The following is an 8,625-nucleotide window of genomic DNA, read 5'->3' on the forward strand; positions in this document are numbered from 1 at the left end:
AAAAAACACCACTATTGTGAAGAGTTTGGGTCTTGTCCGTTTTTTTTAGTTCTGTTCTAGTTTACACAATATTGTCCTCATTAAGCTCCGAGGTTTGTTTGTTTTGTTTTTTTTAAACAGAATATAGTGATTGTTTAGAATTGCCCTTTACCTTTAGAAATAATAGCACTGCTTGATTAGTTTACCCCAAACATGCCCATAAAGAAGAAAATATATTTTCTTTTCTGGGATCAGGTGCTGTGATATGTTGTTGTTGTTGTTGTTAATATCTTTAAGGTTTATTTGTCCCTAAAGTCACAATATTGCAATAGATTATGCTTTTCTTAATATTCACAAATTTAAACCACTAATACACCAGTTTAAGCAAAATGTGACTGGTTATGTCCCTTTGAATATTTTCATCTGTTTTTCTTGTTGGGGAACGAAAGTATGATCGGACGCTTTCATGTGAATGATCATAGGTTTATTTGTAGGGGTGTGGCTTTTTCTGTGCGTTTCCACAGTTTCTCTGTCAGTGTGCGTAATACGCAGTGTGAACAGCCTCACTCCCCACAAGAGGATGTTGTGTGTCAAAATAATGTCCCTACGTGTTACTGTGGCAGCTTCTTAAATTTTGCTGTAGATGAGCACGCATATCCCTCCTTGTATATCTGAAATGGTGCTGTGCTGATGTTTCAGCATCTCCCAGAGGTCTCTTCTCCCTGGCTGATGTTAGCGATGTGTCAGCATTAAGCTAGGCCTGCCTGCTAGGCTGCTGGGGCCGTGGTGGCGACCAGCCCAGCCTGGCCAAAAGCCAGACCGAACATGTCTTGGCACCAGACAACAGAGACGTGACAGGATCAAGAATTTGCAGAAATATGCTCTTACAGTATGCAGTGTTGTTGACCCATAGATCAACAAATATGACAGTATATATGCTGGACACATTTCTTAAGAGTTTCATAAGATTAAAGATATTCTTCTCCATGTTTTTTTTTTCTTTTTCTTTCAGTGGTGTACCACGATGAATCAGGGTGCAGTGGATGACAGAGAACGTGCGACAAAGACCCCAAGTCGGACGCCAACCTAAGACATGGTAGTTATGTAGTAGGTCCCTCTTCTAAATTAGCCACTATAGCAAGCCTGACGCATATGACTGGGCTGAGATACACTCAGATACACTGAGATGCCCGTCTGAGCACACTATTGTAAGTGTGCATGGCATTAAGTGTTTGAATAAGAGAGATGTACATGTTGCTCAGTCAGCTATTGCACAGACAGAGACCATCAATCACAAATGCACAGTGAGCTGCATTGCTTTTTTTTGCTGGTCCCTCAAGTCCTCTCTCTCTGGGTTGGAATTACACAGCACTTTACCTGCAACACTGCATTTTTCTGGACATTGTCTGAACCCTGCACCATAACTCATGCAACACATTTGTGCAGTGCCATGTCTTATTAAACCAGTGGCTCTAAAAACTGTGGGGCACAAAGCTACTTCAGGTGGGATGCAGACAACCAGGTGAAAATATGAAGTGAAACTAAGTTGAATAATTCATGGGGAAACAAACAAGAGTTTTTTGATGCTGCTGTGTGACCTTTATTTAGGGAAAATTCATCTTGAATTCTTTTTGTATTGTATTGATAAAAAATTGGTGTAGAGCTCAGTTTTCTTTTTCTTTTTTTCCTTCTGAAATGGTACTCGCCAGAAAACGTTTGAAGTCCACTGTATTATACTAAACAATTATATGGTGTAAGTTTTAAAGCAGCCCAAGTTGGTAGCCAGTTTCTTGTTTATAATTTGATTTTATTTGATTTGATATACCTTTATTAGTCCCACAAGGGGAAATTTCATAAGGCTGCCGACCTATTGCACGCAATGGCGGCGCCATCTTACCCTCCGATCATACATACATTACACAAAACATCACATGGGGAAGACAGGTCAGAGAGGTATAACAATGGAAAATGCACCACACGAGGAAAGATAAGGAGAAAAAAATAACTCCCCTCAGACTGAGCTCCAACAGGGAGATCAGTTTGAGAACAGAAAAAAACACCTCTGCACATAGCACATGAAAAAAAACAACTCTTAATACACCAAAGAAACACATGACAAGCAACATGTGAATATGTATTGAATATGAAAGTGAAGACAACAGTTTAGAGTGGCGTCCAAAGGGTCTTTCAGTAGCTCTGAAAAGAAAGTAAAAGATGGAGGAGACCTCTTGTGTCTGCTTTGTAACATCACCTCCTTGTAGGTACTGTAAGCTTTCTGAGTACAGCTTCTGGGGCGTTAACTATTGCTGTAGGCCTTTATTGGCCTCCATGCAGTGCTGCTTTTTTGTCTGCTTGAACATGGCATCAGCCTAAAAAGTGGCTCAAATATGAGCTACCAATTATTTTTGCTCTTAGGTTTGACCAGTATTATCAATATTAACGTTCTTCTTCACAGTGAAACTAAAGGTGCCATCAAAAGAAGTGTCACTTGATGGTTTGCGCAACAGCCAGCTGTATTTGATAACTGAGTGTAAAGACCTTGGGTTTCGGATAAGATGAGGGAATGTAGACTGATGGTGCTATGCATTTTGCAGTATTTGTGAGGGTTTTGGAGGGTGCATGTGATCAGCAGCAGGTGGACTAGTTATTATTGTGATAAGAGCAGGAAATTGATCATGTGGTCAAGGTCTTATCTTGGATTCATAGTTTGAGCAGCTGAAAGGTTCACGTCATATTTATCTCCTGAACTAGAACAGTAGCTGACTTACTCTCACAGAAAAAAATAACCACACACACATACGTAAATGAAGTAAAAAATTACCTGCCTCCTTAAATGTGCTCATTGTATTGTGTTAGTAGAGAAGACATTTTATTAAGGAATTGAAAGTGCCCAGTGTATAGTTAGAAGTTTGAGTCTTTGTTTTTCTAAATGAATGAAGAAGAAACTTATTTGAAGTAAAACAGTAACACGTTGTCAAGAAATGCTCTTTACAAAGGTCATGTATTACTGCTTGCTATGTTGTGATGTGGCCAATAAAACAGCCAATTACCGCCTGTGAAACGTGAACTTAATTGAAATGTTTTTTCACCGATTTTATCGTCAGCATGGAAAACAGGCATTTAAAGAAATAGCAACATTCTTCTAGCCTCATTTGAAAATGGTGAAACTATAGGTTTGGGAAATTACCTGACCAGAAGCCCATAATTTTGAAGTTTATTAAATAAACTGATGATTTGGAACAACTGTTCTTCTTTTTGCTTTAGTTTTATTGTGCAGACTTGAAAGTATATATCCCCACTGAGGGAGAAGATGTTATTCTTCATTAGAGAATCCTCCTTTTTTCTGGCTCGTTCTAAAACATGACTCAACATTTTTATTTACACACAGTCAGGGAGTGCAGTGCTCAAGTTGACAGGAAAGTTTTATCATAAACATGTCTGGGATTGATATTAGACAATGAAAATGTATTTAATTATTCAAAATCAGTCACAAATAAGAGCTAATTACATTTCATTAATAGGAAACCCGCAGAGCAGGTGGTTGAAAACAGAAGGGTGATGCATTGATCAAGGTAAGAGATGGTTTGACTTAATATTCAGATTTTTGGTGAAACCGTATTATGGGTAAGGAGAGAAGTTGATAAGGTGGTGTGATGTCATTCAGTGCCGATGCAATCTGTGAAATCGAGGTGATGAACAGAGACCTTGAAATGACCAGAAGTCTATAACAGTAAACTCTTTGGGGAAAAGGCCAGTCCTCCAATGGGCCTAAATCGAATCCCTGCGCATTTACATGAGACATAAATTCACATTTAAATGGCAGAAAATTGCTTGGGTGGGCGATACACTGGGGCATATGAAATTATAATTGTCGTCAGTTGTGTGTGTGTGTGTGTCTGTGATACAAGATTGAAGAGATGTGTGGAGGAATTATGCATCCAATAACGGAGATGGGATGTAAATATGGTGAGGACAGTCTGATGTGCCATCGGTCCATTTCATGTGAGACTGCAGTGCAGGGGCTAAATGGCAGCCAGGCTCATATTCAAGTGAACGACAGGCAAATTAAAACTGGTCTCCACAGTACTGTACAGGAGCTTTATTTTTATTTTTATTTTTTATCTGAAATTAAGTAACTAGTCTAGTAAACGTGCCTCACAGTAGATTGTTTTGTTATCTGTGTTTTATTTTTTAACTGCTTTTATTTATTTATTTTTGTCTGGTCTAAAACAGTGTATAAAAATAATGTCATGGAATAGGGAAAAGCAGCAAATCTTCCTAATGGAGAGAACTGTTGGTGATTTTTACTAAAAAGATTCATCAGAATAATTGCTGAATTTTCAGCTAATGGACTTGCGAAGGGATTGACCGATTGTTGCGGCTCTAAAATTGGTAATCCTGTTTTATAAAAGCACATAATTATTTCACAGCTAGCACTGGAAAAACATATCTCAGGACTGATCAATTGTGCATTTACATTTTTGTGCCATGATTCATGTTCTGCCTGTTTTGTGATATTTAACATTGCTATGTGGCTAGAGTAAAATGGCTGTGTAAGTAGATAAACCCACCCTCAAATTCAGTGCAGCTCGTGCTATTGCAGTTTGATCCCTTTTACTCTGCCAGACATTGTTGTACGCACGCCTTATCCTACTATCCCTCTTACCCTCCCTCACTCAGTGCTGGTTTTTTTTTTGTTCTTTTTTCTTTCACCTCTACAGAAGGGCTCCTAATGGAAAGGCTGGAACAAATACTCATGTCACTTCAGTTCATGGAGATCCCAATTGTTTTTAGCCAATGTGTAACTATAAGAGGTCTATGGGTTGTCTGTGTCACTCAGCATGGCTTCGTGTACACGAATGCACATCGTTTCACACCGCTCACCGTACTGCACATTTACTGACTCGTGCTGTACATGTATAGCACTATTTCTGTCATTTTCCATCTGAATGTCACTACATGTCATTCAGTCCAAACTGGACCATCAACAATCAGTACAATATGGCTCACCAGGAGGCCCCTTACAGACCTGTTTCATAATTTGTGCTGCTGTGTCTATTGTATGTGCCTCCTTTGATAAATTTACCTCCAACTGATGCAATGCGTCAGTCTTTTTGTTGGAGGAGGACAATTGCTTGTACAGTTAAGGTCCAAGACCTTAATGAAGTACTAAAGCGCACACACACTAGCTGCAGGGCACAAAGGTTGGTTTCTGCTCTTAACATCAGATGACAGCTAATGGAGCAGACAACACTGTGAAAGGACGAGGACCAAAGTTCATCTCGTGATATTATTTTATTGTTCAGTGCTGTATGTGAAAGTCAGCAAAGCATAAAATTATTTTTGAAAAACTGTTAAACAGTCAGAGATTAACTGAAGCAAAGAGTCATTTGCAGTTGACACAATTGAACTGCATTTTATTTCCTTACTTTTTAAAATGTCCATAAAAAAAAAGAAGTTTTTAATACAATATTTATTTATGAAGACTTTTGTGCAGCAGTCGTAAAACAGGACAGACTGTATTCAGGGGTCACTGGTATCTGTTCAGAGCTACTATTTCATTGGGTTTTCCTTCTAATTCCACATCTCTGACTTCTCTGCTCTTTATTTTTAGGTGTAAACGCACAGCAGTGGTAGCAGGCACCCAAAAGCCAGGCTGCAGATGAAGGCAGGGAGGGAAATGCAACAGCAACATTATTTAACTTACAAAAGAGTGTAGACCTCTTGAAAGATTTTTTTTTTTTTTATTCTTCAAAGACAGTTGTTTTGCTTGTAATCCAGTGCATATTCCTTATGTGTTTTCTTTTGAAAACCAAATCAAGTGGATTACAAGCACTGCTGTATGCAAAGCTTTTAACCTGACGAGCCTTATAACTTTTTTCTAAACTTTTGCTGGCAATGGGGCAAATTCTTTAATTTGTGGACTTTGATGTCAGATGATTAAAATGATCTTGCGTCCTTTCTTAATAGCAGCAATGCATGATTTTATGCTAAACTGTTGGGGGACAGGTTGGGGGGCCTCATGATGTTGGGACAGATGGCATTTAGCTCTAGCTGCGCCGAGCTCAGTGGGACCCGAAGCTTAAGAGGTTAGGCCTGTCAAAACCACTCTGTTCATTCACTGCCTAACAAAGTGTGGACTGTCAGCCTGTTCCGTTTAATAAACTTAAGATTTTTCTTTTGTCAATGCCCGAGCAACACTTTGCAACTCGATGACCTGAATATCCCAACACAGAAAAAAATGGTACCTCTGGCAAAAAACTTACAAAAATGTGTCCAGTCTGGTCAGTAAATGTGCATTAGCTTGATAGCTATTTGATAATTAAACATAAGGTTTGGTAGAAAGTCTTGTCAGCCTTGTGGCTGCATGAATGAGATGTGGTCATGTTACATGTAAAATGGCGAGAACCAAGTGTCAAGTAACTGTCAAAAAGTATCGTATGCATCTTTTCATGCAACACTTCTTCAGAGCTCACCATCACTATTATTGTTTGTGTGTGCAGTGTTGGTATAGAGGGAAAACACTGAAAGAGAGACATGTGAGGCATTAACCCCTCAGCCATGAGAATGTCCCCATACTGTGCATTTTTGTTTCATCATGTAGACCAAGTCCACATAAAACTATCATACTTCACCACAAGAGGGAGACAAACTGTAAGATGCAGAGGAAGTCTCCACTACACTGTACATCTTCCCCGGAAAACTGCACTGCACTCAGAACAGATTTTGTCAGGATAACCTGAACCCGAATGTGATTGTGCAGATTTGTTGAGTAAATGTGGTTAATTTTGTCATCGTCTTCTCCCCTCTCCCCATCTCTTAATTTGTTTCAGTGTTTGTTGGGGTCAGAGGCTGAAAGCTGCAGAGTGGTGACCAGAGCGAGAGGCCTGTGTGACATCTGACCTCTAACTGGGTGTGTGGCTGACCCCGGAGAATACGGCTCAACAATGGGAGGCACGTGCCCTGGACTAGTCACTATGGTAACACAAGACCTTTGAGGAAACGGTAGGGGGGTCAAACCTCATCCTTTATCCTGATCAGTGTTAACCATCTGCTGCCAATTGACTCTTATAGCTATAACACATACCCGCCACAGAAGAGTGTGCATGCGTGTTCAAGAGAGAAAAATCTGAGGCTGACTGAGTAATCTCTGCAGGCAACTGTGATGGTGCTTTATTTTCTCACAATCACCTGGAGAGATTCTGCAGTTTGTCTAATATCCCTTTAAAAAGCAGCCCTAAAACAGTCATTGTTCCATCTTTCTCCTTATATGAATAACAATGCAAACTAAGAAAAATTCTATATTGTTTGAACATTTCACAAATCACCACATTGTTTACACAAAGGTTGGCCCCAAAAATGTCCACCTACCTGAACCTGTGATCAAAGCAGGTTTTGCTTTCTAGCTTTGGGTGACGATCACTGCACAACACAACAGATGTGGGCATGCGATAGTTTAGCTTAATCTTTGTATGCCTGACTGTTACAAGTCAAAACACTTAGTGACTGGTTAAAAGAAGAAAAAAAGGGGGCAAAAACTGAATTGCAGTGCTGAATAAGGGCCAACAGGTGCAGTCCACCTGGAGGAAAGCAAGTTTCACACTTTCCCTCTTTGATGCTGCGAAAGCTGAATGCTCAGTACAGAAAACCACCACCCTTAGCCTCAACACTAATGCACACAATAACACCCTTTGGATTTAGGGTAATGTAATATTTGGCACATGCATTCTTTTCTTCATTACTCCTACCTTCCCTCCTGTCCCCTCTCTGTACCCCTCCTCCACCTCTGATTTTCTTGTCTCATCCCCTTCTCCTTGTGTTCTGCTGTGTTTTGGTGAAATCTCAGCTGGCAACTGTGAGTCGTTCACTAGCTGCTCTCACAATGGCCTCTGGGATTATGCTAAACACAGCGCCTCGGCTGCTCTGCACATCGACCGGCGTCAACGACGCCCTTTGGAGCACACAGGAAAGAGATGGAGGACTCTCAATGAAGATGTCACTGCAATTACACAAGCGCATTTCACAGACACCCTCTCTGTCTGCTCTTCCTTCTCTCACATCCCCCTTCCCCACTTTTTAAAAATTTCTTTTCGACAGTCTTTTGAAGTGCAGCCTCATCTCTTGCAGCTCTTTCATAATGCATGCCCATTTGGAATTTGCATGAATTCACTTTCCAGATGCTTCTGCTGCCATCTTGACTTACGATGATGTGTACTGTACAGTATTGGCTATTGTATTATCATAGGATGAAAAGAATAATAATTGGCTTGTTGTTATGAGTTTGGGTTATTTTGCATTGCTCCTCTCACCACTAGGACGTATTGGCGTGCGATCAAAATGTGTTGTAAATTATTCAGCTTCAGCTACCCCTACACTGATGTCGGAGTGAAGGAAGAGCTTTCTGATGTGGATGATACTGCATCAGGAACTGATTGGCTAATGCTCAATTGCCAACAGTACCTGATGCATTGCCTTCAGCATTGAAAGAAACGTCACAAAGTGCTGGCTTCTCTATTTTCCCCTGGAATAATATTCTTCTGGTTTATGAACTCAAAATATGGTTTTAAATTTGATTTTTTTTTTTCTTACTTTTTTTTGCACTTCTTAAATGTGGAAAATAAACAGATTCTTAGTAGTTTTCACACA

Source organism: Aulonocara stuartgranti, assembly GCF_965226115.1.
Source record: "Aulonocara stuartgranti genome assembly, chromosome: 13".
In the NCBI taxonomy this organism is placed as follows: domain Eukaryota; kingdom Metazoa; phylum Chordata; class Actinopteri; order Cichliformes; family Cichlidae; genus Aulonocara; species Aulonocara stuartgranti.